The following is an 18021-nucleotide window of genomic DNA, read 5'->3' as shown; positions in this document are numbered from 1 at the left end:
TGAGACAGACCCTGTCTCTAAATAAAATATAAAATAGGGCTGGGGATGTGGCTCAGTGGTCAAAGGGCCCCCAAGTTCAATTCCTGGTACCCCCACCAAAAAAATCATAATTGAAGCATCTCAATAGAAAATATTTGTGGGATATAGTGTGATTGTGTGATTGTGTGTGTGTGTGTGTGTGTGTGTGTGTGTGTTACTGAACCCAGGGCCTCATGCATGCTAGGCAAACACTCTACCACTGAGCCACATCCCCAGACCACAGTGTGATGTTTTGACACATGTATACTATGTTTAATACTCTTGTTCATTTATTGCTAAGTTGATGGCTCTAAAAGAAAAAAGGCAGGAGAAGGAAAGGATTTGAGTGAAAAGGGACTTGAGAATTTAATACCACCCAGTCCCAGGCCCACGCAGTCTGGAAGCCATCAACAGCAGCCAGATTTGGGGCATGCTCTTAGTTTAACCTCTTGAGCTCAGTTTCCTCATCTGCTAAAGGGGACTGTGGGAGATGCTTATTTCCCGCCCTGTAGGCTGGAGGTGAGCTTCCTTTGAGGTAAGGAATGTGAAAGAACTTTGGAACCCATAATCCCTTTATGTGGTAGTTAATTTCATTTGTCAACATGACTGGGCTAGGAGATGCCCAGATAGCTGGTAAAACATTAGTTCTGGGTGTGTCTGTGAAGGAAGGTGTTTCCAGAAGAGATCAGCGCTGAGTCAGACTTGGCTGGTGAAGTGAGGCACGTTCACCCTCTTCTCTGTTTTTGTACATTGGAGCTCTTGGTTCTTGGGCTTCCAGTTTCTGACCAGTACTTACACATTAGCTCTTCAGTCTCGGCCTTTGGACTCACACAAAAACAATACCCCTGGTTTTGCTGGTTCTCCAGTTTGCAGACAGCAGATTGTGAGATTTCTCAGCCCCCAGAATTGGGTGAGCCAAGGCTCATGGTCCTCAGTCAACCTCTCCCCACCATCTTCCACATATACATCTCCTACATTTCTGAGTCCCTGACTAATACATTCTACAAATGCCATTTGTAGGGCTGTTAAGGACATTAAGGCGGCACATTCCTGACAATGATGATGGTGGTGACGCTAATAACAGCACAAAGTCAAATTTCTCCAGGGACAAGAACTGCACCGTCCCTGTCACCCTCAGTTCCTTCCCCAGGCAAGCACAGGTGGAGGGCTTGGGACTGGGGTTCACACGCACATCTGAACCAGCTCTGTGTAGTGGGCCGGCACCAGCTTACAGCCACACGACAGGCCAACCCAAAGCCAGCAAAGACCTGTGCTCCTTTCCCAGGTGGAACTGCTCCTCTCACTGACCATCTGTCATTCCAGTCCCTCTGCCGAGGACCTGTGCCTCGGACGTGCTCACAGAGGATGGCTGAATGAACGAACGAACGAACGAATGAATTTGCCGTTACCAATTCAGCTCCCCCACAGAACCCTCAGCCACATATTGTCCTAAAATAAGCTTCCTTTCTACTATAGAAGAAATATTGTTATTATTTGTCATCAAGTTTTTAAAAACAGCCACCAATGGGCTGGGGATATGGCTCAGTTGGTAGAGTGCTTGCCTCGCAGGCACAAGGCCCTGGGTTCAATCCCCAGCACCAAAAACAAAACAAAAAAACAACAACAAACAGCCACAAAAACTGTGATACTCCTTCCATGGAGAGGGAAGGCTCTGTCCCATCCTCTTAAACTAGCAGCTACTCAGACCAGAAGAAGTGACATAAATGAAACCTTGTGACTCTGTCCCCTCGCTCTCTGCAGAGACAAGGCATGCCCCCTGAGTCTCTCTGAATTCTTGGCCACAGACTCTTAGTAGGTGTGGTTTTACAGTCCTACGTTGGACCGTAATGGTGACTGGAATGTCCTTAGCTTCTCTGCAGCCAGCCGATCTGAGCTGGAGTCAGTCTGGGGGCAGAGTTCAGGTGTGGATCGCTCACCACCCATCAGGGCTGGGACTAGGGTGATGAAGGCCCAGTGCTTCAGGCACAGCGCTGAAGGAGGCAAGCACTCTCAGGGTCATGGAGTGCAGGGTGAACCTTGGGCACCAGCGCCTTCCTCACATTTGCACCTTGGATGCTCTTCCTACATCAACTTAGCCCCAGCCTTGATTCTTGGAGACCAGTAGAGTGCCAGGTCCATGGTAGGCACCCAGTCAGTATTAAATGGATGAATGAATGAAGGTTATCAAATAGACCCAGAGTTGGGCATGATGGTACAAGTCTGTAATCCCAGCCATTTGGGAGGCTGAGGCAGGAGGATCACATGTTGGAGGACCATGTGGGCAACTTAGCAAGACCCTGTCTCAAAAAAAGGGGAGGGGCTGAGGATGTAGTGCAGGGTTAGAGCACCCCAGGTTTGATCCCCAGTACTTAAAAAAAAAAAAAAAGAAAAAATTCCCTGACATGCTCTCCTTCTTGGGATGGTGATGGAGTGACTAGTCCTAGATTGGAGGCAGAGGGGTGTGGTGGATCTGAGTCCTCCTGCCGTAGCTCGGTTGCCACGGAACCTGGAGCAGGTTGCTGAGCATCTCTGAGCCTGCAGTAATAATACCCGCCCAGAGGGTCATTGTGAAGAGTAAAGGGGACGCACCCACATGAAGGACCGGTGCTGGCACCCCGGACATGTCCTTTCTCTTCTCCCTCCCTCTTTCCTTAAACTAGGTGACAATTCAGCAATTTCACCAAAACCACTCCAGGGGAGTCATGGTTTGGGGAGCCTTGGTTTTGCCCAGTAAGAACTTTACTTCCACTTGTTCAACTTGTTCACAATTTTTCCTTTGCAGAAGAGAGGCAGGATGCTCTAGTCATTTGAATGACAGGAAGCAGAGGCAGTTAGGTATGGGTTAAAGTCCTAGTCCTCTGCCACTAACTTACTTAAACTTCCTAACTTGCCTAAAGTGATGTGAGCAGAACCTCATACAACAGTTGCAAGCAAGAACCCCAAATCTCAGGGGCTTAACAGAGTGGAGATTTAGTTCATGATCATGTTACCCGTTCAATACAGGCAGATTCAGCATGTGACCTTCTGTGTAGTGCCACCATCTTCTAGGCTTCAGGGTCATTGGGCAGAACCCAGACGAGAGGCATTGAAGAGGAGGTTTTTTTGTTTTGCAGTACAGGGTATTTAACCCAGGGGCACTCTACCACTGGTTTACATTCCCAGGCCTGTGTTTAAAACAATCTTAAAATTATTTGGAGACACAGTCTCATTAAGTTGCTGAGGCAGGCCTCAAACTTGCAATCCTCCTGCCTCAGCCTCTTGAGTAGCTGGGATTACACCCGTGAGCCACTGTGCCTGGCATGAAGGGGAGATTTCTGGGGCCTTGGCGTGGAAGAGGCACAAGTATTTCCCCTTCAGTTCCATTGAGAGGAAGCCCGCCACATGGTTTTGCCAAACTGCAAGAGAGCGTGGTTCAATTGGATACTCAGGAAAAAAATATGACAGTCTCTGCCATATTGCCCCAGGCAGATGAGGATGTCTTAGACACAACAGGGGGTCTGCTGGGAGATTTAAGTGAGATGATGTGTACACAGTGCTTGGCACAGATGCTGCCCCAGAATAAGGGTTCAATACATTGGCAGCCACTTGGGTCACCTCTGGTGTGTGTGTCACGTGCTCCCTCTTTGCTGTGGAGGAGAGTCAAGCACACAGGGTGGAGGGTGGTTTGCTTCCTGGGCTGGGCAGAGGCACCAAGCACTGAGCGAGTATGTGGTACTTCACGAGCTAGAGAACACGGAGAGGGGAACAAGAACCGGTCCTGCTCTCAGAGTTCTTGCTCTTACTCCATATGGCGGAAGGACCTGGGCCCAGTGCCTGTCACTCAAGTAGAATTTGCCGTGTCCAGAAGGAACTCCTACTTAACTTTTGCTAAAGAGACTGGGTTGCCATTTGGAGGGTGTGACATCTGGGCTACCCCAGGAGGGTTCCAAAAGGTGCGACAGAGGGGAAAGGTGTTGCCAGGGGAGGGGCCGCGTGAGGAGAGAAACTCAGAAACAGACTGGGGACAGCAAATGGGTCGCATGTGAGCATCAGGAGGAATAAAGTGGTTACCAGCAGCAAGGGACGTGGGAGATTTGTGTGCCATGAGGAGAAATTCTGGCCTTATTTTGTGGGCAATGGGGAGCCATCAATGGTTTGGGGTTCACATCTGTGTTATTGTGGATGTGACACTGGGTACGGGTACCGCCGACGTCCTGATCAGATCCCTAGGAGCTAGGGGAGACAGGTCTACGTTTCCATTTTACAGATGGAAGAAGTGAGGCCAGAAGTGGTCTAGCCCATATCGGAGATACTTCCTGGCCCTGTGTCACGGAGGCAGTAAATAATCTCACCTGCAAAATCAGCGGATGGGATTAGGTACCCTTCAACACCTGCCTCGGAGTTGCTTGGGTTTTCATTCAACAACGCTGTGTAACAAGGTCTCCTAGGACCCAGCGGCACCCACACAGGTGTGTCTATTTCCAGCTCACATGTTTGTAGCCAGGGTTGTGTGAGTTGGCTGAGGCAGCCCTGCGTCAGGCAATGACCGACTGGACCTGGTTGTCCCTAATGGGTTGCTGTCACAGAGAAAACAGTGTTCCCTGCCTACACACACACACACACACACACACACACAGTACTTGGCCAAGACACAGCTTAAACTCCTGGACCCACCCGACACACACATTAACTGGGATTATTGTATTTCAAGTCTCGCCCTGGTCCCTACTGGCGTCAGCAGGAAAGACTAGCTCTGCCATTTGAAACGCCCAACTGCTACCTTCCCTCGGAAATCAAAAGGCAAATTACCTTCCTTTCATTAATCATCTCTTTTCTTACAAGATTTCACCTTTTGTTTTTGTGCACTTTACAAGGAAAAGGTGTGTTTTATGCTGTGTGTGGACTGCGGCAGCTAAGGGAGCCCTTTGATTTTTAAGTAAGAAAGTGAGTCTCGCGTGTGCAGAGAAGGCTCCAAGAGGCTGGGGACAGTACCTTGAGGTTCAGGCCTTCCCCCAGCGCTGGATCGGAAGGATTGGACTGAAACTTTAAACATTTTGAGCAATACCTAGAATATGTATAATTTATAAGCCACACACCGTTGGCTGTCAAATAGGCGATTGATCTGACTCGGATCTTGTTAATTATCTTCCACATACATTATGCCTTAACAGATCTTCAGTATACTGTATATCAATATTAATAAGATTATAAAACACTATTGATAATTAGGAACAGAAAGAGACCAGGCCTTTGATTCTGGCTCTTACAAATGCTCCTGCCTCTCTCCAGATTAGAACGCGGCCACTTTCCATTTAATAATATCAGATCAGAACAGCCATGTCCTAAAGAGGGTCATTAGAAGACCGCTAGGATTTGCACCAGGATGCAAGGGGCTATTTGAAAGCGAATATGGCAGCATCGCTGATGTGTGAGAAATTTGTGTCTCTTGTCCACAGGAGGCCTAATGGGGTGGGTGGAGTTTAAGGGGGAGCGGAGCCCACTTTGATCAGCCAAATTCCTCATTTTCTTTGTCCAGACTAATCAGATTGGTTTGGTTGTGCAGGATATTCACCGGGATGGCATTTTATCTTGATTTCTTCAATTGATGAAAGGGGGCCCCGTGGGGAAGACAGAAAAAGGGGCTGGGTGAGATTCAAGGCAGATTCTGAGCCCATCCCATTTTGGATGGCACTTTATTTTCTATTTTCCTTCTTCGGAAGGGCCTTGTCTTTTATGTTTTTGTTGGGTTCACAAACTCATTAACATCAAACAGGCAGATCTGCCACTAACTAAGAAAACGCAAGCAATCTCCCATTATAAACAGAAAGCTTGAAGCCCGGGTGCTTCCTCCCTGGGGCCCCTCACCTGGCTGAGGAGGGAGGAGGACGGAGGGAGAAGGGACACCTCAGGACCTCTGAGTGGCCAGGCCTGCAGTGTTCGAGTAGGGATCAGTGGCTTCAGGCCTGCGTGTGCATCAGAGTCTCTGGGGGTGTTTAAATGAAACCCACAGAATGCCTGGGCTATCTTTTCGTGTGTCCAGTTTTCACATTTATCTCTCTTTCCTTTGCAAATGAAAAAAAAAAAAAAGTACCCAAACTGTTTTAATAAAAAATGGCAACTCTCTGGCTCACGCAACCGCAGTCCAGGAGGAGATCATCTGGCTTCTGAGGGCGCAACATACAGCTAGGACCGCATTTCCACTTCTCAGCTCAGCTCTCTGGTTCAGGCTCCCTCGCAGGCTGACTCAGTCACGAGATCACAGGTGGCTGACACACCACCCACCTCACGCCTCTGACTCCATCATTGAGGGAAGGCAGAACGTCTCTTCCATGAACTCACATGGAGGATACGAGGGGGAGTCCCAGGAGCTGGCTGTCATGTCTCTGGCTCTGAGTTTGTTATCTGCCTGTCACCCGACCAGTCATTCTGGCTGGGGATGGAGGAAGCTGATTGGCTTAATCCCCACCCCCCCACTAGCTGCAGGTGGATTCAGTTTACCCTGACCATGTGTCTGAGAGCAGAGGAGAGACACAGTTCTAAATTTCAGACACCCTTCCCAGGAGGAGGAAAAATAGATTGTGGGGAGCCAATCCCAGAGGTCTACTGTCCCCCTCTCCCAAGTGACACTGGCATGCCCACAGTAGCCCTTCTATCTGGTCTTCTGGAAGGAGACCCAGAACAATCCATTTAGAGTTTCATCTTAAGGATGCACAGGGCATCATCAAAAATGGTTCCTCATGGGGCTGGGGCTGGGGCTGGGGCTCAGTGGTGGTGCACTTGTCTGGCATGCGTGGAGCACTGGGTTCAATTCTCAGCGTTGCATATAAATAAATAAAATGAAGGTCTATCAACAACTAAAAGGAGGGGAGATCCTTTTGCAGCCAAATTAAAAAAAAAAAAAAGGTTCCTCACTTGCTGGGCATGGTGGCACCCACCTGTAATCCCGACTTCCCAGGAGGCTGAGGCAGGAGGATTGCAAGTTCAAGGTCAGCCTTAGCAATTTAGTAAGACCCTGTCCCAAAATAAAGGGGAGGGGGTAAGAGCTAGAGGTGGAGCTCAGTGGTAGAGTACTTGCCTAGCATGCACAAGGCCCTGTGTTCAAACTCTAGTAAAAGAAAAACCACACACACACATACATACAAGGCTAGGCATTTAGCCCCTGGTAACCCTATCTGGATACCCTCATTTATTGGAAGCCACAGAGAGGAAGCACGTGTTTCAAAACACCAAGCATGGTAACACATGCCTGTAATCGCAGGGATTCAGAAGTCCGAGGCAGGAGGATTGCAAGTTTGAGGCCAGTCTTGGCAACTTATCGAGACCCTTTCTTAAAATGAAAAAAATAAAAAGAACCAGGGGTGTAGCTTTGTAATAGAGTTCCTGAGTTCAATCCCCAGTACTCAAGTAACAAAACAAAATGTGGGAAAAGCAAGTGTGTGTTTCTAAATTTTTTTTTTTTTTGTAGTGCTGAGGATTGAACCCAGGGCCTTGAGCATGAAGGCAAGCACTCTACTAATGGAGCTGTATCCCCAGCCCAGTTTCTAAATATTTTATGAGTTTGTCCAGTTGGACAAGTCTTGAAGACAAATCCATGGCCACCACAGTCAGCAAACAATCTTTCAGTAACCAAAGTGATTCATTTAAAAATTAATTAAAACCTTCCATGTCCTAGCCTCAGCAATGTGCTTATTTATCATTAAATTTCTCTCTAAAAAGGATTTAAAGTAATTAAAAAATATATAAAACTGATCAAAAAAATAAAAACATAATAAAGACGTGGGAGCAAAAGAGGAATAAGATACAATAAGAGGATGTCAGAGCAAATTTTGCATACTGGAAGGACTAGCAGTATGTCTAAAGGTGGTATTATTAAATTTACTGCAATTTGAACTTCCTAGTAATAAAAGCAAAGAGGTAACCATGCAAAGTTCCAAAATTTACATTCGCAGGAAAAAATATCTTTTAAGTACCCAGATGGCCCAAGATTAAATCCTGGTTTTCTCTCATCCTTGCTTTGTGGCTTGGGCTCATTGTTGTTGTTATTTTTATTATTAATCTGCAGTACTAGAGATTGAACCCAGAGCCACTCTACCACTGAGCTGCATCCCCAGCCCTTTTTATTTTTTATCTGGAGACAGAATTTTGCTAAATTGCTGAGGCTGGGCTTGAACTTGCCATCCTCATACTTCAGCCTCCTGAGTTGCTTGATTATAGGTGGTCACCACCAAACTGGTCACGGGACCTTATCTAACAGCTCTCAGCTTCAGTTTTCTTACCTAAAAAATGGGATTAAGAGCCTATGAGTTCACAGTGGTGTAAACAAACAATTATAAAAGGGAGAGGATGCAAGCCCTTCCTTACAGCTCAATTCCAGGTCTCAGTGTTGAAGGAGAGATGGAAATAGAGCCAGCATTTGCAAAACAGGAGTGGTCCAGCAAGGCACATCAATCCCTGCCAGAACTGGGGGGTGAAAGCAAGGTGAGAAATAGGATATATAGGTGGTCTCCAAGAATTTTCCCACAAGTTACTTATCAGTTACAAAGGGAAAAACAGTAACTCTAGAGAGAGCTGGCAAACACCACTTTAATCAAATGATCAAAGCTGACATTCCCAGTAATGATCTCTATTGACATCTTGTACTGACTGATAGGATGCTCTGAAAAGGTCAGAGCATGACTCTGTTGGTATCCTTGCCAAAAATGCATAACCTGAACCTACTCTTAGGAAACATTGGACATCTCCAAATGGAAGGATATTCTACAAATTTCCAGTTGGCCAATACTCTTTAAAATGTCTTGAAAGGAACCTAGATGTCAACTGTATGCCGCAGGAAACACTGAATTCTGTCTTGGAAAGAGTAGTACAGAAGCGATATAATCGGTGAATTTTGGGTAAGATTATCCAAATTATTATTAGTTATAATAATAATTCTATTCTAATTAGATTAGAATTAATACAGAATAGAATAGAATTATTCTATAGATTAACTAAGTATTGCCTCCGTGTTAATTTCCTGGTTTTGACCAGGAAATTATTGTGATTGGGCAGGATATTGACATTTATGGATTTTTTTGGGCAGCAATTTCGCAACTTTTCTGAAAGCCTGAATTTATTTAAAAAATGAAAGGTTAAATAATGATTTAAATGGGGTATAATAGATGGTCCTGCAGAGCACTGCAAGGGACACAGGCAGAGAGGGTGCCTCCCTGCATCCTCAGGGCGGTGAGCTCAGAGCAGGCTCACTCTGGTGGGGCATGAGGGTGAATTATTGAAGGCCACGCCCTCGTAGTGTGAGGAGGACTAGTGGGTCTGCAAACAATAAGGGCATTATTATTGCCAAGGGGAGCTCAGGTAGGATGTGCACAGCACGAGGGAGAGGAGTTGGTTCCACTCCAGGAATCCAGAGCTGCCCCAGGTGATCCAGCGCTGCCTTTCTCACCCGCAAGTTCCGTATCACCCTGAATCCAGCTCTTTGGGACAAGTGACTTCGTCTATACTGATGGCACCATGGTGAGAAAACTCGAGGCTATGGGTAGGGAATACCTCAGTGCACACCTGGGACAGGGACATCTTCTGGATCCTTGAGCGTGGTTTCCCAGAGCTGAATGGGACAGATGCCAGAGACCTGGGCTGGCTTGCTGTGCCTGTCAGATCCCCAGATTGAAGAGATGAATGAATTAGCGTGATAACTGTAGACACCACCTGGATCCAAAGCTTCCCTAGGGCCAGGGCCTGAAATGTGTGCTAGGGAGAGACTGGAGGGGAGAGGTGGGAGGTGAGGCTGGTGTGTGGGTTCTGACAGGGGAAGAAGGCAGTAAACCGTTCCTTGACCAATCCCAGAAGGCCGGAGGAGAAGGCTGGGGTCCCAGGAGTTATGGGCAGGAAGAACAGGCTAGTTTGGTGGGTTCAAATCTTTTACTTGGTGGAACAAGACCCCAGTGAGGGGAACTCTGACTCAGTAGAGCTCACAAATGGTGGAATCTTGGGCAGCACCCCACCTAGCTGGAAGGCTGGCTCCAGAGGATTCATGAAGCCATAGAAACAGGTACAGAATTGGGGGCATTTTCTTTCTGAGGGAGATGGCTTAGAATTTTTGTTTTTGCAGTTCCAGAGATTCAATCCAGGGCTTTGCACATGCTAGGCAAGTGCTCTGGTACTGAGCTACAACCCAGCCTTTAAAAAAAATAATTTATTTTGAGATGATTTCTCACCAAGTTGTTTGGGCTGACCTTGAACTTGCCTCAGGCTCCTCAGTCACTGGGATTACAGGCATGCACCACCCCGCCTGGTGATGTTTCATAGTTTTTCTCTAATTCTCCATGGGCTCTGAGGCTCCCTGCTCTCAAAATGGTAAGACGCAGTAACTACCTTGAGGGAGAAAGACCAAAACTTAATCCAATCAGTCAGTTGCCAAGGAGACTTCTCCGGTTCACTCTAACTCCTGACTCATATGAAGTTAAACTTTCAGAACAGCACAGAATCTCTGGGGGAATGTCTTGATGGATGGTGGGACAAGACAATGTTCAAAATTTTTATGACAACAGAGACCATGGATTGCTTGTGTCCCTCAAAGTACAGTCAAAGATCCATGGTTTAAGTGGTCCTCTGCCTACTTGAAGGTACAACAGAAACCTGCATAGGGTTCTCCCTGCCATCCCAATCCCCTCTATTAAAACTGATCTTGCAGCTGGGGTTGGTGGTGCATACTTATAATCCCAGCAACTCAGGAGGCGAAGGCGGGAGCAGGATCACAAGTTTGAGGCCAGCCTGGATAACTTAAGAGAGACCCTGTCTCAAAATAAAATAAAAAGGGTTGAGGAGGTAGCTCAGAAGTAGAGTGCCTCTGAGTTCAATCCCTAGCACTGCAGAAACAAGCAAGAAGCTCACCTTGCACTGGGTGCGGTTGTAGATGCCTGTGATTCCAATGGCTCAGGAGGCTGAGGCATGAGTTCAAAGCCAGCCTCAGCAACTGTGAGGCGCTTAGCAACTCAGTGAGACCCTGTATTTTGTATTTTATTTAGAAACAGGGGATGTGGCTCAGTGGTTAAGTGCCCCTGAGTTCAATCCCTACTACCAAAAAACCTCAAAACAACAACAACAACAAGAAACAAAAAATTGACCTTGCCTAGGCACAAATGACCTCCATGTTGTTAAATCAATGGACATTTTTGTCTTTGTCTTTGACATGCTGCTGTTGAGGTACTGGTACTTGTTCCCTCTTAAACTACTCTTTCCTTGTGTATTAGTTAGAATAATTCATTAAAAATGTAGAACGCTCAGCTCAATCTGGGTTAAAAAGCAGAGGGGATTGATCAGTTCATGTCAGTGAAAAGCCCAGTGGTTAGTAAGCCTGGGGTCTTGGTTCTGCAACCCCTGGACTGGCCTCTGGGAGGTACTGGCTTTGTCTGTAATCTGCTTCCCCTTTTGGTTGTTCAGTGACTGCCAATAGCAAATCAGCTTTTTTAAAAAAATTTTTAATATTTATTTTTCAGTTTTCGGTGGACACAACATCTTTGTTTGTATGTGGTGCTGAGGATCGAACCCGGGCCGCACGCATGCCAGGCGAGTGCGCTACCGCTTGAGCCACATCCTCAGCCCAGCAAATCAGCTTTTTAAGTCCTATGCAAGGGGAGAAACAATCTTTATCTTTGGACTAATTGGACCATCCTAAAACAATTCCTTTGGCCAGAGGAATACCATATGCTGTTTGGGTTAGATCTGGACTATCTCAATTAATTGATATGAAAGGGGCTGGAATTACCCCTGCAGCGAGGAATGAGAGGGATTCCATCCAAATCACAAGGCTGAGAGACAGAACAGATGTTGGAGAGATGGTCACAATGTTCCACTCCATGGCTCCTTTCATTTATTTTTCCATTTTGCTCTCTGCTTCTTATCAGTGCTTCAACCCCTCCTTCTCTTCTACTCAACCCCTAGATGCTTAACCTGTGTTGAACTTCCCATTTTAAGTTCTTAAGTTCCTTGTTCTTCCTCTATCAAATTACTCACCTTCTTTTATTAGAATTTGTGGACTGATAACTCTCTTCCTTCTTAGTCTAAGGTCCATGAGGGTAGAGTGCCTGAGTGTATTATTCACCCTGCCATGTATCAGAAGGCCTGTGAGACAGACCAGGCTCCACAAGCAGCTTTGTGGTGTTGAATAATGATTCAACAATCCACTATACTAGGTAGTTTCCTTATTGAAGCTAGTAATATAACCTCCATTTTACATATGAGGAAATTGAGGCTCATAACTGTTGAAATGTTGTGAAGAACCACAGCTGGACTTTTTTCTTTTTCTTTTGTAAGAGTTGGAAAGAGATTGAAACTTGGGCCTCAGACATGCTAGGCAAATGCTCTACCACAAAGCTATAACCCTGGCCCAGAGCTGGACATTGAACCATCAGTTGATCTCTCCCTAGAACTCACATTCTTTCTGCTATGTCCCCCTCTGTGGTGAACAGAAGATTCCAGTCTCAGAATGTCAGGTCATTCCTGGTAGAGGTTATCTGCAGTTATGGGAATCTCAGATCTTTGTTACTTGCAGAGGGTGCTTTTCCTCTGGCCAAGCTTCTCCCAACTTTCACATTATCCTTATCCTTTTTTTTTTGCACTAGGGATCATATCAGGGGTGCTTAACCACTGAGCCACATCCCCAGTCCTTTTTATATTTTAAGACAAGAGCCTTGCTAAATTACTTAGGTCCTCACTAAGTTGCTGAGGCTGGCTTTGGACTTGCGATCCTCCTGCCTCAGCCTCCCAAGCCACTGAGATTATAGGCGTGCACCACCATTTCCGGCTTCCCCATCCTTTTTCTTACTGCATGGACTGGCCCCAGTGTCCTGTGTAGGATGCCTTAGGAAAGGCTGACAGGTTCAGATGAGGGGAGATGTTGGCATTTTGAGAATTTTAATAATATTATCGGCCTTTTCTAAAGTAAGACATAGCTCATTTAATCTTCAAAGCAACCCAAGAGATAGATAATATTATTTTTCCCATTTGAAAAAAATTGGGATCAGAAAGACTACCTTGTCTAAGGACATAAGAGTTTACAAATGACAAAATATTGATTTGAGGCCAGGCAACCTAAACTTGAGCCCATGGTCTAAATCAAAAAGCCATAATTCAGAATGAAAGGAGTGAAGGGTAGGGAAATAAATGAAAGCAGCCTGGGCTATAAGCTGCCTCTCAACCTTATATCACTAGGTGAGAAACGACAAACCACTATGGTTGGCTTGGTTTTCATTAAGCAAAAATTTCTGTTTCTGAACTGGCTGACCTAGCATATTTTCCTCTCTATCAGCAGTAACTATTTATGAAGCACTTACTATATATATGCGAAGCACTGTGCTTTGCCAGAGAGGGAATGAATGTCAAGGTAAATAAGGCGCGATCCCTGCCGGCAAAGAACCCTACTGCAAGTGAGGAACCCACACTGGCTCATGGAGAGGAGGAATTTTCAGGATTCGATGCCACAAAAGTCCAACAGATAATTTTCACTCGATGTGCAAATGAATTCAGGGGCTTGGACCTTGTCATCGTCTCTGTTTCTGTCCTGTCTCTGACTCTGCTGCCACTCTTTCCTTCCTCAGCTATTCTCTGGTGTGGCTCGGCTCCTGGCTGGGTCACTTCCGTATGGTGGTGGCCCTGACCGATTCAGAACCAAACCTCTGATCAGAATGGAAGGCCTGATTGGCACAGGTTACACGTGCTCTTCCGAAGACAGGGGAGAGGTGAGACAGAGGTGGTGCCTTCAAGCCAAACCCTTTACCAGAGAAAGGAGTGAAACCTGGTCTGGAAACAGTGCCACATGCCCTCCATTACAGTCCATGTAGCAAGAAAGGATAGAGTGAAAGAACTCTGTCGTGATGAGGCTGTGACCTATCTGGACGGGGGCAGTGACACCTGCCTGTGATTGCAACGACTCCAGAGGCAGGAGGATCGCAAGTTCCAGACAAGCCCTGAATGGAATCCAGAGGGGGGTTTTCTTGGCTTGAGCCTTTCAAGGGTGAGAAATACTCTGAGTCACTTCCATTTTTGAGTTTTTTTTTTTTTTTTTGGTTGTTGTTTGTTGAAAAATATGAAACAATGGCAAATAAGCACAAAAAATTCTTTTCTCTTTTAATTCTTTACATTTAGCAAAGAAACACTTGGACACCCTGTCTCCAACACAACCCAGGCAACTGTGCCATTCTCAGACAATCAGAGGGTCAATATGCTCCTGCATTTCGCTCAGGCTGAGTGGTCCAGCCACAGCCACAAAGGGAAAACGTAGATGCAATCTCTCCTTCCCCTGGCCAGAGTATCTTCATGACTGTCTACGGAGGTGAGTTTAGATTAATACTAACAGCTTGTGCTAGTGTCCCTCCTGCTCCACACCAGCACTGCTCTGAGCCTGTTAGAGATCTCAACCCTGGGTGAGCTTTGGGGTGAGCTTAGGAGAGGTCTCTGCGGGGTGGGGGACAGGGTCTCCATGCTGCTGAACTCTGGGAAACATCCTCCACATCAGAGTCCCAGGAGATGATGCCCTTGAGTTGTTCAAGACAAAAAGCCTGTGCTCCCAGACATGTGGCCCACCACAGCAGTGTGATTCCCAAAGAAACGGAAGAAAATGTCCAATCCCAGCAGGCTTATCTACTCCCAGAAAAACAGTTCATCAGCCCTGGTTTTTGCTGAAATCACCAAACTGCAGTCCTCCGGGGATTTAGTTTTTGCTAGTGTCAAGTGTCAGAAACACAAGTTGGCCAGGAGTCGCCTCTAGTAAACTAGTCAACCTCCAAAGATGTGGAATAATTACCATAGTTGACAACTCTAACACAATTCTTCACCATAAACAGAAACAGAACACATTCTATGCAGTAGAGAGACTCTGTTCAGAAGTATTTGCACGAAGATAGTGTGTATTTTGGAAGGAATTCCTAGAACCCCTTGGTTTAAGCAAATCCAATAAGCAAAAAGCTGACTTTATACAAAAAAAAAAAAAAAAAAAGGCTAATTCAGGGGAATTATCCACTTTGCAAAATAATGCTTCACTTTACAAAAACATTTCCCTGTGGTATTTCTGTCTACAGGAGGCTCTTGTTAGCATGTTTATAACTTGAGACCCTTTTATAAGAATAGTGATAGCCTCATCACTTTTGGGGGCACTCCTGGAATGGGGAGGATAGCAGCAGGACTGGGAAGTGCTCACAGACCAGGCCTGGGACCCCAGCTGCTGTCAACAAGGACCTTTTGTCTCCCTGCAGATCCACACTCCAGAGTGTTACCAGCCAACTCCCCCTGGCTCCTGGGAGACAGCTGTGGGGCAGGGATACCATTATGGATTTCATAAGAGGGAGGGAAATCCCAGCTCTGGGAGATGGAGTGACTCATCCAAGGTTACCAGCAAGTCAGCGGGCAGGCGGGGGCCCTCCCTGCTCCTGGCAGCCCTGCCTAAAGTGCTGTGTATTTTTAAATGCCTAGAGGATCCTCCCTCCAAAGCTCAATTCCCATCTCTTTGAATGTGAGCTGGACTTTAGGGACCTGCTTCTAACAAACACAGAATGGAAATGCAGTGACTTATAGTGGAGAGACCCCACAAATACCACCTTGACTAAGACTGGCATCAAGGTTAACATCATCAGTAATAAGACAGGTTGATGCCACGTGCCCCTGATTGGATGCAAAGAGCAAGACGCACTGCCTTCATGATATGCTTCCCAGACTCCTTAGTCTCAGTTTAATGATGAAACATCGGTCAACCCAAGATGAGGGACGTTCTACAAAACACCTGGCCACTCCTTTTCAAAAGCTGTCAAGGAAATGAAAGGTAATCAGAGTCTTCATTATACAATAACTACACAATAGCTGAGGATATGCTTTATTACCCAGTTGAGTATGAAACCTATGTTCTGTATGGTTGAAGTAAGTATGCATATGATTTGCATTGTCCCTAATCTTAAGAAAAATTATGCATTCTATCTCCAGTATTTCTAAATAGATTATTCACATTGAGAAATTTCAAAAAGAAAAAAAAAAAGCTGTCAAGGTCATGGCAGTCCAAGAACTTGTCACAGATGGGAGGAGATTAAGAAGACAGGACAACTAAATGTCATGTGGGGTCCTGGATGGGATCTTGGAACAGAAGAGGGACATTGGTGGAGAAACTGGGGAAATCTGAATGTCTGTAGTTTGGTGAGTAGTTTGCACTCATGGTCAATGTCAGTTTTGACAAATAGACCATGGCTATGGAAGGCTGAAGGTATGTGGGAAGTCTGTGTGCTGTCCTCCTGACTCTTTTGCAAATGTGAAATTGTCTTCAGCACAAGCGTCTGCTTTTAAGCAATCCTCTACTCCTCTTCTGTTTGGGAAGGTGGGGCAGCATCGGGGCTGGGCTGCACATTTGGCCAGTCTGGGTAGTTTCTGAGGAAAGAACAATGACATATTCCCCAAATTCTGCAGAATGCGACCCCATTGCCCCTTTTCTGAGATCACTCCTACTGGAGTGTGACAATACCCAGGAATGGAACTGTGTCAAACAAGGCCAGCCAGACAGCTTGGTCTGCAGACTGGGAGGGAAGCATACGTAGGCTATGGGAGCTGGCATACAGGGTGCAGGGAACTTCCCAGAATGATTTCCAGGACTTTGAAATGAATGACTTGAGAATATAAAGTTAATCAATTATAGCCCACCCATCAAACTTATCAACATTATGTACACAGCATAGCCAAAAAGAAACGCCGAGATTATATGGGAGGGAAAATCTGCGTTTCTCCCCTACTCTGGCAGTCTCCAAGGAGGGCCACCATAGATTTCTTCTCTCCAAGAACATGCACACATCAAACAATCATCACTAGGGGGATTGTCTTTCTCCTGTCTTTGAATCTGGGTTGGCCTTTGACTTCCTTTGATGGATGCAGTATGACGAAAGCAATGTCATGCCAGTTCTGCGTCCAGCCTGTAAGAGTTCTGGCAGCTTCTGTGTTCTCTTTTAAAGTCAGCTTTCACAGAAGAAAGTCCAGAACCCCGAGACCACCATATTGTAAGGAAGCCTGAGGTAGCCCTAGGGAGAGGCCACGTGGAGGAACAACCCAGTTCCAGGTAAGTACGGGAAGTCCTGGACTTGCCAGGCCAGCTTAGCTGCCATTGGAACTCGGCTGAATGAGTGACCTCTGCTAATGCAAACAAACACAACCAAAGCAAAACTAGAAGACTCATCCCACTGGTCTATCGAACCCACACAATCATGAAAAAGAAAGACTAAAGCATTGCTCTTGTAAGCCACCAAGCTTTGGGTTGGTTTGTTACATGGCAATGGGTAACAGAAGCACCCACTGACTTGCTGTCTCCTGTTATTCAACTTCTTATACATTGCCTCATACATTTTAATATTTTAACCTTAACACATCAAAAGGAGTTGTAGAATATTTCAGACAGATATTAAAGGAATTGGAAATCAGACTTACTTTACTTCTCTGTCTGCTCTTAAACTCTATCTGCTTCCCAGGTCACTCAGAATAGAAGACAAGCCATCAATATAGCCTGTAAGACCCACATGATCTGTTCTCCACTTGTTGCCTCCCTGATCTCAAGGCCTACTTCTCTTGGCTTTTGGTTCTATTTGAATATGCTGGGCACAGGTCACCTCAGGACCTTTGTATTTGCTGTTCTCTGTGCCTGGAATGTTCTTTCTGTAGAGAATTTCATGACTTGCTTTCTTACCTCCTCATCTTCACTCACTTGTTACCTTGTCAATGAAGTCTTCCCTAACCTGGTTTAAAATTGCTCTTCCCTCCTTCCCTAACCCTCTGTATATCTTGCCTTAATTTTTCTCCATAGCCCTATTATTAATTAACATGTAGTGTGTTATGATTCATCTTATTTGGGGGTCATCTTGCTTTAGTAGAACTAAGATAGCAGAGTTGGTTGGTACTTTTTTTTTTTTCTTTTTTAGTATTGCCATAAATCTAGAGTTAGAATGGTGTGTGGCAAAGTTGGTGTTCAGTAAGTCTTTTTTTTTTTTTTTTTTTTAAGGTGCTAGGGAT

At 45.8% G+C, this 18021-nt stretch overlaps 1 long non-coding RNA gene across 2 annotated transcripts in view; it reads right to left on the bottom strand.

Annotated features, from left to right (window-relative positions):
- The window catches only part of LOC124096556 (uncharacterized), a 29785-nt gene extending 11983 nt beyond the window's left edge, over window positions 1-17802 (bottom strand). For both annotated transcript variants that reach the window (XR_006852889.2, XR_006852890.2), the window contains exon 1: window positions 17443-17802. This is a non-coding gene — a long non-coding RNA (uncharacterized LOC124096556). The remainder of the gene's footprint in view (window positions 1-17442) is intronic.
- Window positions 17803-18021: the final 219 nt, after the last annotated feature.

This window comes from Marmota monax, unplaced genomic scaffold (genome assembly GCF_021218885.2).
Source record: "Marmota monax isolate L192 unplaced genomic scaffold, Marmota_monax_Labrador192_F-V1.1 WCK01_AAM20220418_F8-fsc00004, whole genome shotgun sequence".
NCBI classification, from domain to species: Eukaryota; Metazoa; Chordata; class Mammalia; order Rodentia; family Sciuridae; genus Marmota; species Marmota monax.
The sequence above is the reverse complement of the archived record's forward strand: the minus strand, read 5'-3'. Positions and strand labels throughout refer to the sequence as shown.